General features: G+C 48.3%; 1 protein-coding gene across 1 annotated transcript in view; it reads left to right on the top strand.

Moving 5' to 3' along the window:
• Positions 1-11,047: 11,047 nt before the first annotated feature.
• The window catches only part of LOC121858554 (uncharacterized serine-rich protein C215.13-like), a 79,207-nt gene continuing 71,006 nt past the window's right edge, over positions 11,048-19,248 (top strand). The window contains exon 1 of the mRNA XM_042355044.1: positions 11,048-11,172. The gene's annotated coding sequence lies outside the window, so the exon portion shown is untranslated. The remainder of the gene's footprint in view (positions 11,173-19,248) is intronic.

The raw sequence follows: 19,248 nt of genomic DNA, 5'->3' as shown, positions 1-19,248 counted from the left end.
TAGTAATTCCCTCACAGATGGTGTTATGGGGGACCTCACGTGGTGTAATTACCTCACAGATGGTGTTATGAGGGGGCCTCACGTGGTGTAGTAATTCCTTCACAGATGGTGTTATGAGGGACATGTGGTGTAGTAATTCCCTCACAGATGGTGTTATATGAGTGAGGTGTGGTCCCAGGCCTTCCTATCGTAGACGGATTAACACATCGCTGGTTGTTGGGTCTCACGGACCGTTATCACTGGGTACCTGGGACCTCACTGTGTGAAGGTTAACTTGGGTACGACTGTTACTGTTGAGTTGTTCTCACTGACTTAAGCACTGTTCACCACTGTTCACCTCTGTTTAACACTGGTTCTATTCCTTTCCTAAATGAAATTGTAACTTCTGGCGAGAACTTGTTGATATTCCGGTGGGTGAAGTGTTCAGGGGAGGGGGTTGGTATGGGCCAACTTAACAGTTGACCTGGCTGTTCCGAGAGGAGCGCCAGGTACGTCTTGACCCTTCGGTCAATGTTAAATGTTTTCAGTGTTTTCAGGATCATATGAAGATTAGACATCCAAGGTCAGGTTAGGTTAGGTTAGGTCAGGTTAGGTTAGGTTAGGTTAGGTTAGGGTATTTAATCAGACGAAAATAACTGGGGTGGCTAATCTTCATATGATCCCTTCCTCTGCCTTGTGCTGGTATGAATGTTAGGAATGTTAAAGGTGTCTGCTGGAGTCTGCTCACTCCACCTTTACCACTCATAGTGACGCAACTAGCAGACGTCTGCGGTCAGTCAGCCGTGACTGTTGGGGTCGACCGTACCACCTCCAGTCCAATTAACTGTGTTCCACGCCCTACCTTGTGTTCAATTAGTCGAGTGGTTAGGTTTGACTGTTTGTGGTGGTGGAGGAGGAGCAGGAGGAGAGAAAATGAAGGAGGAAGAAGAGATGGAGGAGGAGGAGGAGAGGAGGAAGAGAGGAAATGAAGGAGGAAGCAGAGGTGGAGGAGGAGGAGGAGCAGGAAGAGAGGAAATGAAGGAGGAAGAAGAGATGGAGGAGGAGGAGGAGAGGAGGAAGAGAGGAAATGAAGGAGGAAGCAGAGATGGAGGAGGAGGAGGAGCAGGAGGAAAGGAAATGAAGGAGGAAGCAGAGATGGAGGAGGAGGAGGAGAGGAGGAAGAGGAGCTAACCTAACCTCACCTCACCTAACCTCACCTAACCGCACCTCACCTCACCTCACCTCACCTCACCAACCTCACCTCACCTCACCTCACCTCACCTCACTACCCCAGGCTGTCTTTATCTCTGGTAATTTGTAAGTGTAAGGTCGAGGGTTTTTTTTGCATATGAGGAACAGGTGAGTGGCTTGTCCGGCGTTCTCTATCCACCTGCTATACTGTTGACTATCACTTGCTATACCGTTGACTACCCACTTGCTATACTCTTGACTACCCACCTGCTATACCGTTGACTACCCACTTGCTATACTCTTGACTATGAAGTTTGAAGATGGTTTAGCCAAGGTTTAGTCAAGTTAGGTCAGGGGAAGTAATATGAAGTTGGGCGTGTGATGTCCGTAGACTGTAACACGTTTAGAATTTTATTGTTATTATTATTATTATTATTATTATTATTATTATTATTATTATTATTATTGTTATTGTTATTGTTATTATTATTATTATTATTATTATTATTATTGTTATTGTTATTATTATTATTATTATTATTATTATTTTTATTATTATTACTATTATTATTGTTATTGTTATTATTATTATTATTATTATTATTATTATTATTGTTATTGTTATTATTATTATTATTATTATTATTATTATTATTATTATTATTATTATTATTTTTATTACTATTATTATTGTTATTGTTATTATTATTATTGTTAGTGTTATTATTATTATTATTATTATTATTATTATTACATGAGGTATTCTAATAATATTTACTAACCTCACCTTCTCTTCCTTGCAGGTGAGTACATACAGGTGTAATTAAACATCTTCGGCGGTAATTGCCAGACCCAACCAGGTAAGGTAAGGTAAGATAAGGTAAGGTAAGGTAATTGGGACATGGACATAATAACAATCCCACTGAAAGAAAATTGGTTGCACGAGAAACTAGTCAGAAAATTGGGTGCACGAGAAACTAGTCAGTCTATGGTAAACCTTGAACACAAACAACTTAGGAAAATGTATATTATCAATGTTAGAAACGAGTGTTACCAGATGACGTAGCTTCTTAGTCATTGCAGACAGTGTTACCTCGATTGGTATCGCGGAGCAGTGTTACCAGATGACGTAGCTTCTTAGAGTCCGCGGAGCAGTGTTACCAGATGACGTAGCTTCTTAGAGTCACGGGCAGTGTTGCCAGATGACGTAGCTTCTTGAATGCGGAGCAGTGTTACCAGATGGCGTGGCTTCTTAGAGTCGCGGAGCAGTGTTACCCAGATGACGTAGCTTCTTAGAGTCACGAACGGTGTTGCAGATGACGTAGCTAACTAGAGTCACCGGAGCAGTGTTACCAGATGACGGCGGCTTCTTAGAGTCCGCGGGCAGTGTTACCCAGATGGCGTAGCTTCTTGTAATCGCGAACAGTGTTACCAGATGAGCGTAGCTTCTTAGAGTCACGGAGCAGTGTTACCAGATGACGTAGCTTCTTAGTGTCACGGGCAGTGTTGCAGATGACGTAGCTTCTTAGAGTCACGGAGCAGTGTTACCAGATGGCGTAACTGCTTAGAGTCACCGGAGCAGTGTTACCAGATGGCGTAGCTTCTTAGAGTTACGGGCAGTGTTGCCAGATAGCGTGGCTTCTTGATCCGGGAGCAGTGTTGCCGATGACGTAGCTTCTTAGAGTCCGCGGGCAGTGTTACCCAGATGGCGTAGCTTCTTGGGAGTCTGCAGACAGTGTTACCAGATGGCGTAGCTTCTTAGAAGTCCGCAGACAGTGTTGCAGATGACGTAGCTTCTTAGAGTCACGAACAGTGTTACCAGATGACATGCTTCTTAGAGTCGCGGAGCAGTGTTACCAGATGACGTAGCTTCTTAGTGTCACGGAGCAGTGTTACCAGATGACGTAGCTTCTTAGAGTCACGGAGCAGTGTTACCAGATGACGTAGCTTCTTAGTGTCACGGAGCAGTGTTACCAGATGACGTAGCTTCTTAGAGTCACGGAGCAGTGTTACCAGATGACGTAGCTTCTTAGTGTCACGGAGCAGTGTTACCAGATGACGTAGCTTCTTAGAGTCACGGAGCAGTGTTACCAGATGACTGCTTCTTAGAGTCACGGAGCAGTACCAGATGACGTAGCTTCTTAGTGTCACGGAGCAGTGTTACCAGATGACGTGGCTTTAGTGTCACGAGAAGTGTTACTAGATGACGTAGCTTCTTAGTGTCACGGAGCAGTGTTACCAGATGAGTAGCTTCTTAGAGTCGGGCAGTGTTACCAGATGACGTAGCTAGAGTCAGGCAGTGTTACAGATGACGTAGCTTCTTAGAGTCACGGAGCAGTGTTACCAGATGGTAGCTTCTTAGTGTCACGAACAGTGTTACCAGATGACGTAGCTTCTTGGGAGTCCGGAGCAGTGTTACCAGATGACGTAGCTTCTTAGTGTCACGGAGCGTGTTACTAGATGACGTAGCTTCTTAGAGTCACGGGCAGTGTTACAGATGACGTAGCTTCTTAGAGTCACGGAGCAGTGTTACCAGATGACGTAGTCTTAGAGTCACGGAGCAGTGTTACCAGATGACGTAGCTTCTTAGTGTCACGGGCGGTGTTACTAGATGACGTACTCTTAGAGTCCGGAGCAGTGTTGCAGATGACGTAGCTTTAGTGTCACGGAGCAGTGTTACCAGATGACGTAGCTTCTTAGAGTCACGGAGCAGTGTTACTAGATGACGTAGCTTCTTAGGATTGGGCAGTGTTACCAGATGACGTAGCTTCTTAGTGTTCGGAGCAGTGTTACCAGATGACGAAGCTTCTTAGAGTCACGGAGCAGTGTTACAGATGACGTAGCTTCTTGTGTCAGGAGCAGTGTTACCAGATGACGTAGCTTCTTAGAGTCACGGAGCAGTGTTACCAGATGACGGAGCTTCTTAGAGTCCGGAGCAGTACCAGATGACGTAGCTTCTTAGTGTCACGGAGCAGTGTTACCAGATGACGTAGCTTCTTAGAGTCCGGACGTGCAGATGCGAGCTAGAGTCGTGTTACCAGATGACGTAGCTTTTAGAGTCACGGGCAGTGTTACCAGATGACGTAGCTTCTTAGAGTCACGGAGCAGTGTTACTAGATGACGTAGCTTCTAGGGAAATACGGAGCAGGTTACCAGATGACGTAGTTTAGAGTCACGGAGCAGTGTTACCAGATGACGTAGCTTAGAGTCACGAGCAGTGTTACCAGATGACGAAGCTTAGTGTGTCACGGAGCAGTAACAGATGACGTAGCTTAGAGTCACGGAGCAGTGTTACCAGATGACGTAGTTTAGAGTCATGGAGCAGTGTTATCAGGATGACGTAGTTTCTAGAGTCAATATAGTGTTACCAGATGACGTAGCTTTAGGAGTCACGGAGCAGTGTTACTAGATGACGTAGCTTAGAGTCACGGAGCAGTGTTAACAGATGACGAAGCTTAGAGTCACGGAGTAGTGTTACCAGATGACGAAGCTTCTAGTGTCACGGAGCAGTGTTACCAGATGACGAAGCTTAGAGAGTCACGGAGCAGTGTTACCAGATGACGTAGCTTCTAGAGTCACGGAGCAGTGTTACCAGATGACGAGCTTAGAGTCACGGAGCAGTGTTACTAGATGACGTAGTTTAGTGTCACGGAGCAGTGTTACCAGATGACGTAGCTTAGAGTCACGGAGCAGTGTTAACAGATGACGTAGTTTAGTGTCACGGAGCAGTGTTACTAGATGACGTAGCTTTAGAGTCACGGAGCAGTAAGCACAAATGACGAAGCTTAGAGTCACGGAGCAGTGTTACCAGATGACGTAGCTTTAGGAGTCACGGAGCAGTGTTAACAGATGACGTAGTTTAGTGTCACGGAGCAGTGTTAACAGATGACGTAGCTTAGGAGTCACGGAGCAGTAGCACAGATGACGTAGTTTAGTGTCACGGAGCAGTGTTACCAGATGACGAAGTTTAAGTCACGGAGCAGTGTTACCAGATGACGTAGCTTCTAGTGTCATGGAGCAGTGTTACCAGATGACGTAGCTTCTTATGTTTGTATAAGATTTGAAGGTGACACTCGAATGACACTTGGGATGGTTTGTGTCAGATGGTGTTGGCAGATGATAGAAGTTAGGCAGTGGCACCAAGCTCTTCCCAGGTGGTGGCACTCGTCCCCAGGTGGTGGCCTCGTCTCCTAGGTGGTGGCACTCGTCTCCCAGGTGGTGGCACTCGTCCCAGGTGGTGGCACTCGTCTCCCGGTGGTGGCGTCTCCCAGGTGGTGGCACTCGTCTCCAGGTGGTGGCACCTGCCCCAGGTGGTGGCACTCGTCTCCAGGTGGTGGCACTCGTCCCCAGGTGGTGGCACTCGTCTCCCAGGTGGTGGCACTGTCCCCCGGGTGGTGGCACTCGTCTCCCAGGTGGTGGCACTCGTCCCAGGTGGTGGCACTCGTCTCCTAGGTGGTGGCACTCGTCCCCAGGTGGTGGCACTCGTCTCCCAGGTGGTGGCACTCGTCCCCAGGTGGTGGCACTCTGTCTCCAGGTGGTGGCACTCGTCCCCAGGTGGTGGCACTCGTCTCCCAGGTGGTGGCACTCGTCTCCAGGTGGTGGCACTCCCCAGGTGGTGGCACTTCTCTAGGTGGTGGCACTCGTCCCCAGGTGGTGGGTGTGGCTGTCCCCAGGTGGTGGCATCGTCCCCAGGTGGTGGCACTCGTCCCCAGGTGGTGGACTCGTCCCCAGGTGGTGGCACTCCAGGTGGTGGCACCTCCCCAGTGGTGGCACTGTCCCCAGGTGGTGCTGCCAGGTGTGGCTGAGGTGGCACTCGTCCAGGTGGTGGCACTCGTCCCCCAGGTGGTGGCCTCCAGGTGGTGGCATCGTCCCCAGGTGGTGGCCTCGTCTCCTAGGTGGTGGCCTCATTTCCCAAGTGGTGGCACTCGTCTCCCAGTTGTTGGCACTCGTTTCCCAGATGGTGCCACTACGTCTCCCACTTGTAGTACTTGGCAACATTGCGTTCATCTCAACCCCGTGCTATAAGGTAGGTGGAGGAGGGAGGGAGGGAGGGTGGCCCGTGTGTGTGTGTGTGTGTGTGTGTGTGTGTGTTAGGGCAGAGAGCACACACCATGCCCCTAGTAGTGTCGGGTGTCTACATCAACGTCATCATCACTCTTGAGTCGTATTAAAAGGTTGGGGAAGCATCACTAGCGGGTCCTACTCTTTTACCCTGGGCCACACTGTTATGTACGTGTGTGTGTGTGTGTGTGTGTGTGTGTGTGTGTGTGTGTGTGGGCAGAGGCACACACCATGCCCCTAGTAGTGTCGGGTGTCTACATCAACGTCATCATCACTCTTGAGTCGTATTAAAAAAGGTTGGGGAAGCATCACTAGCGGGTCCTACTCTCTTTTACCCTGGGCCACACTGTTATGTACGTGTGTGTGTGTGTGTGTGTGTGTGTGTGGGGATTTAACACATATGGTCGTAAAAGAATATTATGAGTGAGAGACAGGAGGGCGTGTTGGCCTCGTCTGGCAAAGGGCACGTGCAGGTATAATATATCTGGTCTCCACGTGTTGTGTGTGTGTAAGCAGTCTGGCACCCTCCTGGCAGGTATTCTGTGACTCTAAGGTGGCTCTCTGTGGCAACCTTGATTAGTGGTGGTGGTGGGTGATGTAGCTGGGTGTTGGTGGTGTGTGGCTGTCATCCTCTTTCGTTCATCCATAAGTATATATTAACTATCAATATCTACCAGTCAGCTTATCAGCCCATTGTCACCCCTTCCTTCCTGACTTCCTGACAATATATCTTTACACGAGGTATCTATTTCTCAACTCTATATACGCTGACGGGTGTATAACCAACCTTCACTAGCGTCTCAGTAACACACACACACACACACACACACCGACTGTAGGAAGACTGTTGTGTTGTCCCGTGTTCCAGGAAGGTTATGCAAAGAGTGGTGGTAGTGGTGGTTAGTGGTGGTAAGGGTGGTGGTGTTGGCAGTGGCGGAAGTGAGAGCAAGAGGAAAGACTCGACAGGTAAGGGAGGGACTCAGAGCTGTGGTCATTTACCTGAGTGACTCCACCTATTAGTAATTGTCCAGTATATTAAATCATCACCTCGCTACCCCTCTGTAATCATACACACACACCGTCATCCATTATAGCTCACCCTCCTGACAACATCCACCTCTCCGGCCTAAAATGTCACCCGTCCTCTCCCCTCAGTCCCTCCCTCCCTCCTTCTCTCTCCTCTTCAGTGTCACCCTCCTCACTTCCCTCCACCCCTCCATTTTCCTGCCCCTGTCATTAACATGTGTCAAGTTATGTGGCTCGGGTACTCTGTCACGGGTGTCATAACATCCTGCCAGCCTCCCTTTCTGGCCTCGCCCTCTACCACACTCCCACCCCCCTGTCATGACGCCCACCACACACACACACACACACACACACACACACACACACACACACCCATATACTTCTAACACACTTAATACCTCCTCGATATCATCACCATCATCACCACCATCATCACCATCATCACCACCATCATCACCACCATCACCACCATCATCACCACATCACCACCACCACCACCACCACCATCATCACCATCATCACCACCATCACCATCATCACCATCATCACCACCACCATCACCATCATCACCATCATCATCCGGTTAAGGTTTTTTTCACCCTTAAATAACAATCTCCAACAGTAAGCCTTAACATCCGCTCCTGTAGTGCTGAAGCCTTTGTTTTGATCACCACTTGTGGGAATACCGAAGAAAAATTCTATGTTGAGTCTGAGTAAAAAAAAAGTCATATTGTGTTGACCTAAAAATGTATAATAAGGGTTTAATTTTAAGCTGTTGGTTTATTAATATATTTCAAGGGTTTATTTTAAGTCATAAGGGATTATATTTTAGGGATTATTATATTTAAAGAACCATGGATATAGGGTTAATTGGGTAAACTCAGGTAATATATTAATCTCAACACAAATTCATCTTAAATCTAACACACCTGAAGGCTTCGTATCGTGTCATAATATAATACTCACAGTAACTCCATAAACTCAATGACAAGTGAGTGAAATCTACTGAGAATGATCATAACAAATTGAGGCAGAACCTAGCCAATGTGTGGAGGTGACAGCCAGCCTCTAGAACTCAGGTACAAAATGATGCCTCGAGAAGATTAATTAGGACAGGTGAGAATATCTTGTTAGTGAGAAGGTGTAGGAGGGAGACCAGGTGTGTATAGGTGTCCATATATAGGTAGAGAATTAATACAAGGTTAAGGTATAATATACAGGTGATAGAGAGAGAGACCAGGTGTGTAGGTAGTCATGTGTAGGTACTGAAGCCTTATTGGGGTATATCTGTACAGGTATGGGTTATAAATTACAGGTGTTAATTACAGGTAGACTTGTTCCTATGTGGTGATTGTATTATAAAGGAGATGATATAAATATACAAGAGTTGGATAGTAATTGGTGTATTGTTAGTGAAGGCAGAGCAGTTAATAATAATAATAATAATAATAATAATAATAATAATAATAATAATAATAATAATAATAATAAAAATAATAATTGTTTATTTGAAAGAGAAAGCGAGAGATAAGAGAGAGAGAGAGAGAGAGAGAGAGAGAGAGAGAGAGAGAGAGAGAGAGGGGTGTGTGTGTGTGTGTGTGTGAAGGGGAGGTAACGCCGGATGTTGTGTGGGGATGCGCTGGGAGGGTGATAGGAGAGGGGAAGGAGAGGGGGAAGTTTGATTTGTGTTGGAAAGGGAAGTGTAGGGAGGGGAGAGTGGTTGGAAGGAAAGGAGGGGAGAGAAGGTGATATGAAAGGGATTGAGGATTGGGGGGAGGGAAGGAGGGTAGAACTTGATTTATGATGGAAGAGAGAATGAGAGAGGGGGGGAGTGGGGGTGGAGGGTGGTGATGGGGAGGGGGTGGAGGGTAGGGGTGGAGGGTGGTGATGGGGAGGGGTGGAGGGTAGAGAGGGGGAGTGGGGTGGAGGGTGGTGATGGGGAGGGGTGGAGGGTAGAGAGGGGGAGGGGTGGAGGATGGTGATGGGGAGTGGGGTGGAGGGTAGAGAGGGGAGGGGTGGAGGGTGGTGATGGGGAGGAAAGGCTTGGTTGGGTGGCAGGGTGTTGGGTGGGTGAGTGGGTGGCTGGGTGGTGGACATATGGGGAAACAATCTGCTGGGTAGTGCTTACGTTACTGCCACACCCACCCACCTAAAACCGCCCACAACCTCGTTTACAACCCCGCCCACGCTAGCCAGAGTGGGCGGCGTCTTGTGGGACCAGTACTTCTCTCTTGACCTCACAGATTGTCAAGCAGTTATGCCACTTTTCCAGGGTCGAGTGTTGGGGGAAGGGGTGGGGAGAAGTGGGGGTGGGGAGAAGTGGAGGTGGGGAGCTGGGAAGGGGTGTAGGGTGTTGGGAGGTTTAATGGTTTAATAAGGAACTTTTATCACCCTGGATCACCCTATGTCACTCCCCTCAACTTCACTCTCCCTGTTTCATCCTCTCCTCCCCTTCCTCATCCCTCCCCCTTCACCCACTCTCCTTCCTTCCTTCCTCTCCCTCCCTCCTTCCCTCATCCCTCCCCTTCACCCACTCTCCTTCCTTCCTTCCTCTCCTCCTCCTCCTTCCCTCATCCCTCCCCTTCACCCACTCTCCCTTCCTTCCTTCCTCTCCCTCCCTCCCTCCTTCCCTCATCCCCCTCCCCTTCACCCACTCTCCCTCCTTCCCTCCCCACTTAGCCACTCTCCCACCCACTGCTAAAACTAATACCAACCAATTTAAGTCTCTGTTATGATAGGCCTACTTACTTTTGCGATAGGCCTAGTCATTTATAGAACAACATCAAGTCACCAATACCACATGGTGATCAAAATACTGTAGAGAGGATGATGGTGAGAGGACAGTGGTGATTGCTTGGTGAGTCTGTCGTGATTCGTGATATTCTAGATCATTTTATTTCTTAAGTAAGTCTTTGGTGAAGCTCTGTTGACTGTGTGGCCAGCTACTTGTCAGATGGTGGTGGTGGTGGTGGTAGTTGTAGTGGGGATGGTAGTGATGGTGGTGGTGGTGGTGGTAGTGGGGATGGTAGTGATGGTGGTGGTGGTAGTTGTAGTGGGGATGGTAGTGATGGTGGTGGTGGGTGGTGGTGGTAGTGGGGATGGTAGTGATGGTGGTGATGAGAAAGTGAGAGATATGAAGATAATATTTTGATTGGAAAGGAGGAGAAACACAAGAGAACGAGAGAAAGAACGGAAGAAAGGGGAGATAATGGAAGAGGATATTAGATGAAGTGGAGGAGGAGGAGTAAGAGTAAGAGGAAGAGAGGGAGGAGGAGAGAGAGGAGGGAAGAAGAGTGGTGTGACGGGGTCGTAGTATGAAAGAGGATTAGGCACACTCTTGAACTGACAGGAGAAGACTTTAGGTAAATACGACTATCATGTCTGGGCTGTATATCACACCAGGGGGTAGAAGGCTCATTCAACATGATAGTGGATTAGGTTAGGTGAGGTTTGGGTAGCTTAGGTTCGGTTAGGTTCGGTTTGGGTAGCTTAGGTTAGGTTAGGTGAGGTTTGGGTAGCTTAGGTGAGGTTAGGTTAGGGTTGGGTTGGTTTGGGTGGGTTATGTTAGGATAGCTTAGGTTAGGTTGGGTTAGGTTAGGTGATCGAGAGGGGGGGAGGGAGAGAGACAGGGAAGGAATGGAAAGAGGGAGGTAGAAGAGAAAGGAGGGTAGAGGGAAGAGGGAGAGAAACGGGGAGGGAAGGAGAGTGAGGGGTGGTGGTGGTGGTGGTGGGGGCGGCGTACTCACACATGGACCCTCAGACAGAAGACCCTCCCTCCCTCCCTCACACACACATTGAATCGTGGCTGTGTGTGGTAGAGCGTCTCGTGCTCTCTGTAGTGTCCTCCTGTACTTGTGTTTTACTCCTGGTGCACCGTGTTGTACCTCGTGTTCTGCAGTGACCACGTGTGTGTAGGTGAGGATGGTGTAGTGCTGGTGAATGTGTGTGTGTGTATAGTGCACCACGACACCACAGTTCCAGTGACATTATGAGAGACTGTTGGTGATACTATCTTGGTGACGGTGAGTCTCTCTGGTGTAGTGAGCCAGTGTGAGGCGTCTCCTGTGTTAGTGACGCCCTCCTGGTGGTAACAAGAACAGATTTGTAACGGCATCGTAACACAACGGATTATTATTGACTGGTGAACTTGGAACCACCGTGACTGATAGTGATATAGTGCCGCGGTCTGTTGTGTGTGTGTACTGCGATAGTGACAGCCTGACCACCTGTGTAAAGAGGTGTTGTTGATAGGGTGTCGTGTTTGAATGACTCGTTGATGCTATCTCTTTTATGTGTGAGGGACTGTAACACACTAGGTGCCTGTAACACACTAGGTGGCCAGTGAGTAACAAGTGTTGTAGTTATTGGTGTTGTGTTGTTGGGCTCCGCGGTGTATTGCGACAAGTCCTGGGCGTGGGTGAGTCCTTGAGGGTGTTATCTGTGAGGGAGACTGAGGCAGGGAGAGACTCAGGAACAAAGGTCCTTCTTCCCTCTCGCCTGTAGACGAGTACTGGCGTCGGGGACCTCAGGCTGTCGACCTCCTGACGAACATCATCAACCACAACAGAACTCTGCTTGTGTTAGACCCGAGGTACAGTGATGGCTGGACACACTACACGAGGTACAGTGGGGGTGTGGTACAGTGATGGCTGGACACACTACACGAGGTACAGTGTGGTTGAGGTACAGTGATGGCTGGACACACTACACGAGGTACAGTGTGGTTGAGGTACAGTGATGGCTGGACACACTACACGAGGTACAGTGTGGTTGAGGTACAGTGATGGCTGGACACACTACACGAGGTACAGTGTGGTTGTGGTACAGTGATGGCTGGACACACTACACGAGGTACAGTGTGGTTGTGGTACAGTGATGGCTGGACACTACACGAGGTACAGTGTGGTTGAGGCAGTGATGGCTGGACACACTACACGAGGTACAGTGTGGTTGAGGTACAGTGATGGCTGGACACACTACAGAGGTACAGTGTGGTTGAGGTACAGTGATGGCTGGACACACTACACGAGTACAGTGTGGTTGAGGCAGTGATGGCTGGACACACTACACGAGGTACAGTGTGGTTGAGGTACAGTGATGGCTGGACACACTACACAGGTACAGTGATGGCTGGGCACACTACACAGGTACAGTGTCGTTGTGGTACAGGGAACACTGAACACACTACTTAAGGTACAGTGTAGTTGTAGTACAGGAGAGACTGGACACACTACACGATACAGGAAAAGTTTTGTAGTTTGGCACTAAAACATAATATTGTGTAAGTATGGTAACGTAGTCTGGGCAGTGGAACCCTGTGTGTGACTTATGATTTTACCAGACTCTCTCTCTCTCTCTCTCTCTCTCTCTCTCTCTCTGTATAAGGGGGCGCTGGTTGTAGGGGGTGGTTGTTATCAGGGTTGTGTTGTGAGGAGCGACTTGTGTTGCTAGGCTGAATGAGGCCCCCGATCTAACCTAACCTAACCTACCGACTAACCACTCGTCTTGAGGCTGACCATTAGGCCCTTCCCGAGGCTGACTCATCCACGTGTTCATTCATACAGTGGCGGATGATGGCTGAGTAATGTGTGTGTGTGTGTGTGTGTGTGGTAGTCACTCACTCTCAGAATTTAAGTTGAGTGTTGGTCGTTAGCGGTGAATCATCGGATTACAGTTAAACCTCCACATAACGGAATTTATCTCTCCTTATCCGTTAAATGGAAGTTTCACATCTAATGAACCCTCGATATAACGGACTCTCTTCATATAGTCCGTTAAATAGAGGTATCACTGTATACTCTACCATCTGGTTATTTCTGGTCATGTGGGGTGAGGTTCGTGATCTGGTCTGGGCAGCGTAGACAACCCTCTCCCTCCTCTACCCACCGTCCTCCCCACCGCTCCCTCCTCCCCACTCCTGCCCCCACCCCCCGCGCCTGTTGCTTGTGTTACCGGGGCGCCTCTTTGATGTCTCCCTCTAGGCTGGCTTCACTACCTCCTTGACTCTATATATAAAGGAAACTGAGACCTTAGATCTCATTACCACCGTGAACCTCCGTGATGGTAGAGCTGTTTGTTGTCGCTCTCCTAAACTCCTATACACACTAAAGCCATCCTGTACCGATTTAATGATGTTGTTTATTATAAAGATCCTTCAAGCTACTGTTACTTGATGATCCTGAGAGGTATTGGTGGTTCTGTATGTCATTTAGAACCTAACCTGTCGAGGATTTCTTTCGACGTGTGAGGGGTCATGGGGTCAACTGGAGTGGTGTCAGAGGAGGTCATAATAGATCAGACAGGTCAGTTGGTCCAGGAAGTTGTCGGGTTAGTGTCTCTATAGTGTAGATACCGCTAGCCGAGGGAGGTGTACGGCCTTAGTGGTGGTGTGTGGGTGTGGAGGTGTGTGTGTGTGAGTGTGTGTGTGAGTATAAATAATAATAATAATAATAATTAACGGTTTATTGAAAGAGCTTGGCAGCCAGAAGGCTGAAAATATACAGTTACATATTTGGGGAATGGGTTACGAATTACAAATAATATACAAGTGACATAAGTGACACAAATAAGACATATAGTAACTTAGATGGGGATCAGCTCAAAATACAGTTCATTTCAACATAGTGACAGTGTAGGGAGCAGTGTTTACTGGGAGGAATACACTGATTTATTACATGTTATTGATAATTTTACAATGGTTGGGACTGGGCTGTTCTTATAGCGATCAGTTCGTGCACGTATGGGCTGGATGCGGTTGTGGTGTCGAACAGCAATTCTTGGACAGGGATCTCAGGTAGTAGGGGCCGGTGTCGGATGGTGTAGAAGCTTCTACCAAATTTGCAGATGAGGCCGTGGTGATGGTCAGTGAGAGTCGAAAGGGTCAGTGTGTTGAGCGCTTCTTGATATGTGAGTAGGAAGGGAGAGAATAATCTTGCATGCCCTCTTTTGCACTTTTTCTAGGTGTTTACGTTGTGTGGCATTTAGGAGGAAGACCAGGTGGGGAGGCATAGGTGAGCTTGGGAAGTATGAATGTTGTGTAAACACTGAGGAGCTGGGTGCAGGAACCTGAGGGACTTGAGTCGGCGGAGGAGGTGGAGACGGAAACTGGAGGATTTGACAACTTCACTGACGTGTGGTTTCCAATTTAGTTTGTTGTCTATGGTGACGCCGAGGAGCTTGGGAATCTACAACCTGGAGTGTGTTCGGACCTAGGGTAATGGAAGGAGGTGGGACAATGTCGGAGGAGAGGTTGATGTGCATAACCATTGTCTTGGTATGGTTGATGGTGACATGGTTGTTGGTGGCCCAGTTTTGAGACTGTTCAATAAATCCTGAAGGGCGGTATAGTTGGGAGCGGAATTGTTGACGCTGATCCCAATGGTGGAGTCGTCGACATATTTCCAGCGAGCAGGGCTTCTTAGGGCATCATTGATGAGCATAAGGAAGCAGAGTGGTCCCATCTTGGTGCCTTGGGGACGCCACAGGTGAGTGACTGAAGGAGACAGCCCTCGGAAGGTACAGCTTGGCGTCGGTCACTGAGGAAGTCTGTGCTTTTGTCAATAGCTTTGTTTATGATTATATTGTGGTCGACTAGGTCGAACGCTTTAGTGAAATCAATGAAGGCGACAGCTACAGACGTTTTCGTTTCTCGAGATGGCGGTATATGTAATCGAGAAAGCTGACAAGACAGTGAGTGGTGGAGGAAGTTTTCATGTTGCCAAATTGCTGAGGGTCTACGACTCTGCAATATCAGCATAAGCCCAGTCAAACACAAAACTTTCACAGATTAGGCTGGGTATTGGGGTGATTGCAATAGGTCGTAGCTGATTTAGGATTGTGGGCTGGTTGACTTGGGCACTGGTGATACATAAGAGGTCTTCCAGTCAGCTGGGCATCTGGCTTGACTGAGAGAAGCATTGATGATGGAGCAGAGGGTTTAGCAAGCTCCGGGAGAACTCCTTGAATAGTTTCATTGGTAAGTCAATGGGGTGGTAGAGCGTTTTAATTTTAGTTTGTCCAGGCGTTTTGCTACGTCAAATTCCTCTACTAAGTCAGTGGAAGGGGGCTGGTATGTATGTATGTATGTGTGTGAGTGTGTGTGTGTGTGTGTATGTATGTATGTGTGTGAGTGTATCAGTGAGTGTGTGTGAGTGTGTGTGTGTATGTATGTATGTGTGTGAGTGTATCAGTGAGTGTGTGAGTGTGTGTGTGTGTGTGTGTATGTATGTATGTATGTGTGTGAGTGTATCAGTGAGTGTGTGTATGTATGTATGTGTGTGGGAGTGTGTGTGAGTGAGGATGTGTGTTTGTATGTGAGGATGGTGGAGGTGAACTCAGGGAGTCTCTGTTGGGTTAAGGCGACATTTACATGGAGGTCAAAGGCTGGTCACACATACAGTTACTCAGGTACACAGAGTTTCACGTCACACCCCCAGTTCCTCTGTGTGTGTGTGTGTGTGTGTGTGTGTGTGTGGACAGGGCTGGAGGATGACGGAGGAGGAAAAGAAGGTCTAGGCTCATTACAGGATGATGGGGGGGAGGGGGGGAGGGTCCTGAAGGCACTGAACTGACATAGGGACCATGTGGCTTACAGGATCCTTATTCAACGTTCTGTAGTCCTCCATAAGGATTGTTTAACCTTTGAGGATTATGTAGCTCCTTATAAGACATCCTGAGGACATCCTGTAGTCTTGAATGTAATGTCGGTATTTCGGTTTCAACTTCAAGGGACGAGAGATGACCGAAATATTCTGCTTTTATTGTGAGCTTAATATAGTGAAGCTTATTGTGTATGGTGACGTGAGTTTATTGTCAGCTTAATATAGTGAAACTTACATAAATATTGTGTATGATGACGTGAGTTTATTGTCAGCTTAATATAGTGAAACTTACATAAATATTGTGTATGGTGACGTGAGTTTATTGTCAGCTTAATATAGTGAAACTTACATAAATATTGTGTATGGTGACGTACTTTTATTGTGAGTTTAATAATGTGAAAATATATTGTTAGATGAGAGTAAACCTTAGAGGTATTCAACCTTTGGTAACCTTTATACAATGACCCAGAGCTGTAAGAAGTTTCACTCACGTTAAGACTAAAAAAAAAAATAGTCTTGTTTTTGAAGTGCTTGAAAGTCTCTTTATTTGTAGACTGGTTCTTGATCACCGTCCACCGTCCTGTAGGCTTATTAGTGGTCCACTATCACTACTACTACCACCACTACCACCACTACTACTACCACCACTATCACCATCATCACTACTACCACCACCACTACTACTACTACTACCACCTCCACTACCACCACTACTACTACCACCACTATCACCATCATCACTACTACCACCACCACTACTACTACTACCACCTCCACTACCACCACCACCTCCACTACCACCACCACCACCACTACCACCACCACCACTACCACCACCATCGGGCCTCTCTGCTCTCGTCACCCCAGACTCCCTTCTCTACTATTCATTAAATAATATACGAACGAAAAGGGTTGTCATACCGAACCTTGCAGAGCCCCTCACCCCTTTCTTCCTTGTTGATAAGGGGTAAGCTTCTTCCGTCTCTGGGAATCTTCCTTACTAGATTTTTCCTCACACACGTTAAAGTACCCAAATAACGCCCCTATTGGTGCCAGATAAACACGTAGTTCTTCCGGTTGACGCAATTTGCACAACAACAGGTAATGGGCAATCATCGTAACTGGTTAGCTTGACCTTTGACCCCGATGCCATGTAAGGTCACCTCTCACGACTTCCGATGACTCTTCTGCAAGGGTCATGATCCCTACCTGCCTATGCTGAGATGTTGGGGGATGGGGGGGGGTTGTAAGGGGTGATAGGGTGCGCAGGTGGGGTGATAGGGTGCGCAGGTGGGGTGATAGGGTGCGCAGGTGGGGTGATAGGGCATGCAGGGTGGGGGACAGGGGTGGCAGGTGGGGTGATAGGTGCGCAGGTGGGGTGATAGGGCATGCAGGTGGGGGGTGATAGGGTGCAGGTGGGGGAGATAGGGTGCAGGGTAGAGATAGGGTGCGCAGGTGGGGGAGATAGGGTGCGCAGGTGGGGTGATGGGGTGTTATTGAGGGGTATGTAGGGGGACAGTATGAATGTGTGTGTGTGTGTGCGTGGGCGCGCTGGTGCAGGGTGGAGTGGGCTGAATGAGATCGTTCACACCACTCGTGTCAGGGACTTAGCACACTCCTCATGCGAGTCAGCGGAGGGTAAAATTGGAGGAAAAGTAGACTACAGAGGCACTCATTTCAGATTTTGTCATGGAGGGGATGGACTGGGAGGCGTTACCTACAAGTGTGTGGAGAGAGGGGTTAGGGTAGGGGGCTTGGAGGGAGGGATTGGGAGGTGTGGTGGAGTAGGGAGGGGGAGGGATGAAGTGGGTGGTCGGGTGGTGGTCGTGACGACATTCTTGGAGTGTTACCTAGAGTGCGAACACCACTACCACGCTTGTTCCTGTCTTACTGTCTCAGTGTCTCTCTCTCCCTGGTGCACTGAACCCCTCCCTCCCTCACCCTCACTCCCTCTCTCTCACCCTCATTCTCACTCTTCCTCCCCCATTTGCTCCCTCCCTCCCTCCCTCCCTCCCTCTCTCTCACCCTCATTCTCACTCTTCCTCCCCCATTTGCTCCCTCCCTCCCTCCCTCCCTCCAAGCCTGTACCATCACCTTTGCTTGGACCACAAGTACTATACGATGCTGTGTTGGTCAGATTTAAATAACTAAACCATCTCGAAGTGTTGTAGTACAGTCACTCAGATGATGTCTAAATCTAGTTCAGAAACAATGCCAGAGGATGATCACGCACACACACACACACACACACACACACACACACACACACACACACACACATATAAACATACATACCGTAGTCTTCTCAGCTTGGCGCAGGTCTGTAATTCAGCCTTGTATAATGCTGTAATTTCCTGCTGTAACCTCGTGGTGATGGTGGTAGTAGTGGTAGTGATGGTGGTGGTAGTAGTGGTAGTGATGGTGGTGGTAGTAGTGGTAGTGATGGTGGTGGTAGTAGTGGTAGTAGTGATTATAGGGACCACCCCGCCAGCTGATGCACCAGTATTAACCACAGTACTTAATGATTTCCAGGATGGTAGACGACAGCTTCTCGTGACTTTACTGTATGTTATTTGGAGACTTTGATTCCCAGGACGGTGCACGACAGTTATCTGTTCGTGATTGAGGTTATTTGAGTCGTTTCACTTGATATATCACCGCGACCAGGTGATACTCTGAGGTCATTACTCTTGTTGAGGTGTTCCAGAGGCCATTTGGAGACCATTTCTTCAGCTGAGGTAGAACAGAGGCCATTGGGAGGCCATTTCTTCAGCTGAGGTAGAACAGAGGCCATATGGAGGCCATTTCTCTTGTGTTTCTGACCATTTAAAGGCCATTTCTGTACCTAATGTGCCAAAGTGACCATTTACTGCACCATTTCTGGACTCTGTGTGCCAAAGTGGCCAATTACTGCACCATTTCTCTCGTTCGGGTCCCACACTAAAGAGACAATACCATGAAACAGATGATTATTCCGTGACACCATTATCTAGACCCGGGAAACTGCTGCACCGTCCATAAAGAAAACGTAGAGCGGTCATATTCAGGTCACGGGAGAACACCACGTTGATATTTGGTTCCCACACATCGTTTGCTGTTCCGCCTTGATCAGTCTATATGTCGTGGTTGACCCCATGTGGAGGTGTCTTAGCGTGTGTGGGTGAGTATCAGGTCGCCCAGACGTGGACCTGTGAGAGAGACCTTGGTCGAGGTTACGTCTCTGAGGAGAAGGTCGTTAAGAGACCCGGGTAACGACCAGCTGTTTCCTGCTAGTTAAAGGATGTGGTGGCACCTCCGGCCTGGCTCTGGTGCCTCAGTACTCCTGTGGCCGAGGATAGTCACCACCTAGCCTGGACTACACACCCTGACCCTCTCACAGCTACAGGTCTAG

This window comes from Homarus americanus, unplaced genomic scaffold, assembly GCF_018991925.1.
Source record: "Homarus americanus isolate GMGI-L3 unplaced genomic scaffold, GMGI_Hamer_2.0 scaffold74, whole genome shotgun sequence".
Classification (NCBI taxonomy): Eukaryota; Metazoa; Arthropoda; class Malacostraca; order Decapoda; family Nephropidae; genus Homarus; species Homarus americanus.
This window is presented reverse-complemented; position numbering and strand designations above follow the sequence as displayed.